This window comes from Brienomyrus brachyistius, chromosome 10 (assembly GCF_023856365.1).
Source record: "Brienomyrus brachyistius isolate T26 chromosome 10, BBRACH_0.4, whole genome shotgun sequence".
NCBI classification, from domain to species: Eukaryota; Metazoa; Chordata; class Actinopteri; order Osteoglossiformes; family Mormyridae; genus Brienomyrus; species Brienomyrus brachyistius.
Window position 1 is genome coordinate 27254354 of NC_064542.1, and position 7404 is coordinate 27261757.

A 7404-nucleotide genomic window follows, 5' to 3' on the forward strand; every position below is an offset into this window, starting at 1 on the left:
GTAAGCAGGTAATGATTTGCAGACGTCGGGTAAATCAGTGTTGATACGACGAGCCTGATCCTGAATTAATTAACCTTAAACGAGTCCAGTTAATCGTAGATGGGGTAAAATCCCCAACTGCAGGCAGCTTAATTCCCGACAGCGCGCGGGAAATCGCGCATGTTGCGATACAAATTCCCCATAAGCTTTCCAACTTGGCATAAGAGGGGTGAGTGAGACAGGGCCGTGAGAAACGTGCTGAGACAGAACTCATAAAGCGAAACAAAAGTGTGATAAGTAGCGGTCCTGACGTCAGCTGCCTTGCTGAAAACTGTTGCCTCTGCCCTCGTATTATTCTTTGTTAAGACTAACTGCATGATCATCATCACTCGCTGTCCCGTGTTCGCAGTGGTCATACGCTGACGTCATCGCCACGGAGGGTGAGGGGTCACCATAAAATCACTCATCGCTGCGGTCCTTTTCCCAGCAAAGCGTCAGTGAGGATGGTTCTAAGACGAGAGAGCGTCGCGTATATTCGGTTAATAAACAGAAAAATATTCTCTGCATTATATATACGTAGATCTCCTTTATGTAGACCTATGGGCGTCGTTAGATTCGATCAGTCCCGAGTATTTTAGCCCCGATGCCAATTTTCCTCCTTCAAAAACAAAGCACTTATAGCACCTGATGTCTTCAAGGGCAAGAAACTCACCTCCCGAGACCCATTAGCCCTGTTAGGGAAACCTAAATAGGGAAAGCCTGAAGAAATTTAACTTTCAATATTTTCCCCTTATAAATGACGCACTTAGGGTAGAAATGAATGGTGAGCTAAAAAAAAAAAAAAAAAAACAAACAGGAAAAACTATAGAGAATGGAAATAGTCAGTTTTGGTCGTATTTAACTCAACATGCAATACTTCAGTCATAGCTATCGGCAGTTTAAGAGTTTCGGTGATATCCAGACCCACGTCGTGTATCTCGGTCACATCGAGCCATTGTGGAGTACCTGCGTCATATCTAACGCAGTATCTCAGATGTACATCTTACACCGTGTTCTGTACCTATACACACCAGTTAAATTACGCATGAGACTGTGTCAGGGGAGCTTCAAGCCATTGAAAGGATTACCTGGGACTTAATTTTTACTTTTTGAAGGAAGACTTGCAACAGAGTTAAAATTCTGCACTATAGCTCCGAGCGATCGGACCTAACAGAACCCATGGTCTGTGCCACGACATACGGAATAGAATAGAATAGAATGAACCCCTAGTCCTTCTCTCGTCTGACACAGCACTTCTGTTATAGCTCCACGCACAGCAATGTCTGTCTCCATCCGCAATCCTCCCTGCAGATCACTCACCATCTATACTTACAGCAAGTACCATGCAGATAAGTCTCCTATTCGGCACGGAGGTGACAGTTTACCCCTCGTACAGTGAACTGTTACATACTCTCACATTCCAAAGTAAATGTGATGTTAAATTACCTACAATCACGCCTCGTGAAAAGCCCCCCATTCACTCGACCAGCCCTCCAGTGCTCCAGTACCCCCCTCCCATCCTTTCCTGTAGCACTTTTTTACTCCCATAACACAGATCATTAAAAAATTACCACGGGCAGATTAATCGATCAGTTCGATGCCAGGGACAGACGACAGCACAAACAAAAGGAAAACAAACATCACAAAAACACATACAAACAAATGCAAAAAATTAAGCCCCAGAATATAATTAGACAGCAGCCGTTCTTTCGCTACCTGCTGCTTGCCCCAAACTGACCCCTCCCTGTAATTAAAGTTCAAGCAGCAGCCTGTTTCCTGGATCTGATCCACAAAGGTGTCTTTCCATCTACCTCCTGTTCACAATGAGCTTTGACACTCTAACGGATCACGGCTGGATTATTACATGAAGCCGGGCTACTGAAATGTACAACATGAAGCTGTTGCAGTGGTGAACTTTTAATGTGAATGTAATTTGACCTTATTGCTCTCACTCTATGGCATTCCGACTTTTTTTGTTAAGCCATCTACAACGTACGGGGTGTTGCAGTGGTTAGTAATGCTACCTTGCGCATCTCGGACGGGGGTTCAGGTCTGACTCAGGATTCTGTTTGGGGAGTTTGCTTGTTCTCCCCATGTCATCAGGCATTCTGCCCCCTCCCCCAGTCCAGAAACATTCTCAAGTGAATCGTAATTGCCAGATTGTCCTTAGATGTGTGAGTTGTTCTTGCATTATACCTGTAGCCTCCAGCACAGGACAGAGATGGATGGATGGATTAAACACTTCATGATTTATTGTTTAAATGACACAAAAAATAAGATATTCCATGTCATATGATGAAGGATTTTTCCAGAGGCGATTTTAGAGACTGTGGGGGCCCTAGACAGACCAACTTCATGGTCTGCTCCAACTCACCCTCTTCCAGCATGGTACAATTTAATGCTATCACCATGAAGTCTAAATTAGCAATACCAACAAATAGAATTGAATAAATATAAGTCCTTCATTTTCGTTTCTGTGAAAAACAGAATCTGTAAATAAAGCATATTTGTCATTGCAGTGTAGGCCTATTATGTAATCGGCCCCCCTCCTGGCTCAGTGCCCCATCCAACAGCCTGTCTTGCCTGTCCTGTCGCTAGCCTCTGGCTTTTTCTCACAGAAACCGCAGTAATTGTCGTCTAATTAACACTAGACTATGTGCTATTCCCATATTACTAGTGTTGTGATCTGGAATTGTTTTGTGGTCTGTTATTTTGGTATTGCGTTCTAGGGTTGCTTAGCGCTCATTCGTGTGCAGTGGAATACGAACCAGACTCACAAACAATAATAGCTTCTAAAGCCTCTTACCGCATTTTATTGCTTTGGTAAATATGTTTTCACTAATATTATTGCGCCCGCCAAAACTTCAAATCGATGTAAAAAATGTATGACGAAATGGACAAATCGAGCAAGTTGTAAAGAACTAATATACTGTACTACACCGGGACATCTGCGGTACGGAAACACATTTTAAACTGTAGTTTCTCAGTTCACTGCACCACCTGCTGGAGAAAATGCGCACGCCATGTATATAAATCGGGGTATTTTCCCTTCCAAATATCTGCGTTTCTAAAACTCTGTCAACATACTTTCTTCTCCGTGTGGGCTTTAGTTAAATCTTGTCCTGCGAATTTTACTGGGAAAAAAACTGAGCTCGTAAATAGGCTGCAAAAAGATTCAAAGTTTTACTTGGTTTAAGTATGACCTGTTAAACATATACGAAGGTTTGTATACAGGGGTATCCTAGAGAAACTAAAACAATAAAATAAGAAATAAGAAAACAAAACAAATTTCTCTTAAAACTGTAGAGGTAGATCTACCCCCACCTACCATGTTATGCCGAAAACTCGCCGACCCGAAAAAATGTATTTTTTCATTAGACCTTCGGCTTTCTGTTGATTGTTACTAAAAATCCACAAGTGGTCATGCATGAACATGAATTCGACTGCTATGTTGGGCAGGAGGGGAATGAGAAATGCGGGTTTTATACTCCCGTACTATAATATATAATATTAGAATCGCATCACGGGGCTTTTACGTATTTGGAGAAATAGTGTATTTTTTCTACTGATTACCATTGTGCTTTTGCGAGTAACGCCAGTTGCTAGAATAAATACTGCAGAGAGACTATTCTATAAGTAATGTATTTTACATAAATATAGGTCTATAAAAATATAAAATACACTGCAGGCTTGCTGTGAAATTCCCCTCTCTTGCGGAGGGGGCGTGCGTCCACCCCCGGACCCCTCCTTCACTGGATTAAATCCATGTCTAAGGTTTCATGGCTGAAGTTGCCCCACAAGTTTCTGGTCCTGTAGTGGTTTTCCCGCCACTCCTCAGGCCGCCACCCGATTTTCCGCATTTCATGGCGCGCCTCCATCTTGCCACACGGGGAATGATTTCACGTCCCCACGCTGCTTTCACTGCGCCTCCGCACCGCCGCTCCCTCTAACAGCGGCGGCTTTGTATTCGTCACAATGCGTGCCGATTGTTTACATTCCTTCCCTAAGATTCCCGAAAGATTGGAGATTTTTTTTTTTTTTTTGGGGGGGGGGGGGGGAGGGGGATAAATAAATAAATTAAATAGATGATTCCTCTTCGCCACTAGGCGGCAGTGAAAAGCAACAAACGGCTATAAGGTTTATTTGTGGGTCATCTCAGTTATGTAGAAAACAGACCCAGCTAAGAACAGAAAATATGCACATGTACATTTTTCGATACTGTTTTTTTTCCATCATAGCGGACTGAATTCAGTTTCATGTTTTGGTTACCGTGCTTTATATTTAGTTTACCATCTATTTGGCAAATTTGTAAATATATATAACATATATTGCGTATATAATTTGGCAGTGCTGACAATTTTTAACTGCCTCCAGTTTAAAAGCTCACACAGTTTGCACATGACTTCAAGCACGAAGAAAAAAGCAGCAGCATCCTCTCACGCCACAGAAACGGCTCCATTCATGGCGCCTGACCCTTGACCAGTTCCCAGAGCTGAAGCCCCGCCGTCGTCACGGCAGCGCGCTACTTTTGGGTTCCGACGGAGGGCTGCGGCAGGACGGAGCGAAACGATCTTAAGGGGAACGGTAAGGAACTATATTTACAATAACGCTACTCAGCCATTTGTTTATAGATGCAGAACAAACATGGTATCTCGACATGCAATTTTGACGTTTTAAAATTTGCCATGAGTATAATTTGCTGGACAGCACGTGTACATGGTGATAACTCTCGATTTCCCCGTTTCGTCGTAATTCTTTTTCCTAAGCGATTCCCTCACTCCCTGCCTCCCCCTCTCAGCCTGAAGGGAGAAACGATGCCTCCATGTGCCTGTGAGTGTGAGGGAGCTTTTAAGGAAAATAAGTACAGAGGCCCCTCAGTCCTTTACCCTCTCCTGCCCCCCCCCCTCCCCCCCGTTGTAATTTTTTTGACTGAATTGAGGAACCTGCATGTGTGAGGACTTACATTACAGCAAAGGAGAAACAGAACACAATCACCCTGCATGTTTTATTTATGGTATCCATACTCTGCCACAACATTGTACATGTCACTCGGGGGGTGGGGAGGGGGGGTTAGAAGGAGAAAGGATAGAAAGCCTTTTTGTTTAGCTGTGAAAAAGGATGGGAAGGATGGGAGGTAGTGCAGGGGGGAGAGTAGGACTGAACTAAGCTAAAGGGAAGAAATGGAAATCCTGCAAAAGTTAACGTTCCCACAACTGACGTCAATCCCATTTAATTTTCCCCCCCTTGGTCAGTTTCCCCTGCTCCTCAATGTGCCCGGCTGTAAAAAAAAATCTTTGAATCTTTGAACACAGAAGAAACACCCGTCGCCAGTTGACTCGACCGACACTGAACAATAGAAGGGGAAAACAAAGGGAAGGCGGCGTGGGTAGAGACAGGCATGTGGCGTTCCAGGAACGCGGGGGAGATGCTTCAGTGTTTTACGAGTCCTCTGAAGAGCTAATGCTATCTGCAGACGGGAGAAGGCCAGGCCGCGGATAAAGGGCTCCTTAATGAAAAGCCGCTTCCCTTTCATGCAGACCGAGCCGTCAAAGTTGCCCCAGTCCCCGAGCCGCCTTTGTGTTTGGATTAGCGGGGGAGGCTTTTCCGCGTCAGGCGCGAGAAGCCGGCTTCCTGTCACCACCCCTGCCAAAGGGGAAGCGATTCACAGACTGAACGGTTCCTGTATGAGCATCAAGGCTGTGAACTTGCGTGTTTCTCTTGCTCCGCACTTGTGGTTAGTTGAGTAATGGAGTAACAGCACAGCTCTGTCACCTAAGACTCCAGGTTTTGTTCTTTCTTTATTGGAGGGGAGACCGGAATTCCTCTTGAAGGATCTCGCTTTTTTTTATTTTTTCCCGCCCTCCTGTTCCTGTCTTGCAGCCTTTCATTCATGATTCATGAATGCGCCATGATCCCGTGTACCCTGCGGCCAGTGATTGGCTCCCTGCTTTGTCCAGTGTACCTTGCAGCCAATGATTGGCTCCCTACTTTGTCCCGTGTACCTGCGGCCAGTGATTGGCTCCCTGCTTTGTCCCGTGTACCTTGCAGCCAATGATTGGCTCCCTACTTTGTCCCGTGTACCCTGCACCCTGCGGCCAATGATTGGCTCCCGGCTTTGTCCCGTGTACCCTGCGGACAGTGATTGGCTCCCTGCTTTGTCCCGTCTACCCTGCGGCCAGTGATTGGCTCCGCTGCTTTGTCCCGTGTACCCTGCGGCCAGTGATTGGCTCCCTGATTTGTCCCGTGTACCCTGCGGCCAGTGATTGGCTCCCTGATTTGTCCCGTGTACCCTGCGGCCAGTGATTGGCTCCTGCTTTGTCCCGTGTACCCTGCGGCCAGTGATTGGCTCCCTGCTTTGTCCCGTGTTACCCTGCGGCCAGTGATTGGCTCCCTGCTTTGTCCCGTGTACCCTGCGGCCAGTGATTGGCTCCCTGCTTTGTCACGTGTACTTTGCTCCCAGTGATTGGCTCCTGCTTTGTCCCGTGTACCTGCGGCCAGTGATTGGCTCCTGCTTTGTCCCGGTGTACCCTGCGGCCAGTGATTGGCTCCCTGCTTTGTCCGTGTACCTTGCGGCCAGTGATTGGCTCCCTGCTTTGTCCGTGTACCCTGCGGCCAATGATTGGCTCCCTGCTTTGTCCCGTGTACCCTGCGGCCAGTGATTGGCTCCCTGCTTTGTCCCGTGTACCCTGCGGCCAATGATTGGCTCCCTGCTTTGTCCCTTGTACCTTGCGGCCGTCGGATTCCCAGACTATCTGTGGTTCTCTATTTTTTTTGTGCGTGTGTGTTGGAACCTCAGAAACCCTGCCCCTGTACCTGAGGCAGATCTTTCATATTCTGCCCCCATGTTGCGCCCCCTACTGGTTGGCCATCTGCTCAGGGATGTCACCCTTTTGTTGGACAGCTGTGCCTGTCATCACTCTCTCGTTAAGCAGGTGTTTCGCTAATCCGATGTATGGCATCACTCTCTCGTATAGCTTCCAGCCCATCTGCACTCGGCTCCCCCCCCCCAAACCTCCACCCTGCTCTGGCTTCATCCCAGAGTGTGGTCGCCACGCCGACGCTTCATCGGCCCCTCTGGCCTCCCACCGCTCAATGGGAGTTTGTCTCTGTGTCTCCATGGCGACCGCCTGAAGAGCAGAGCCGGTGTCAGGCTGCGCCATCGCGGTGGGTGAGATCGAGGTGCACTCAGAGACCCCATAATCCCAGTGGAAGAGAGACAACCCCCCCCCCCTCCCCCACATGGTAGCCCTACCTCCAGCGTCTGAATCACACCACAGTCTCTGAACCTGGAAAATCTGATCGTGGCAGAAAGGCTTCGGGGGTTAATGACTCTTTGCATATGCATGTCATGTGAACGTCACCGAATTCTTGCACATTTCCTGTTCA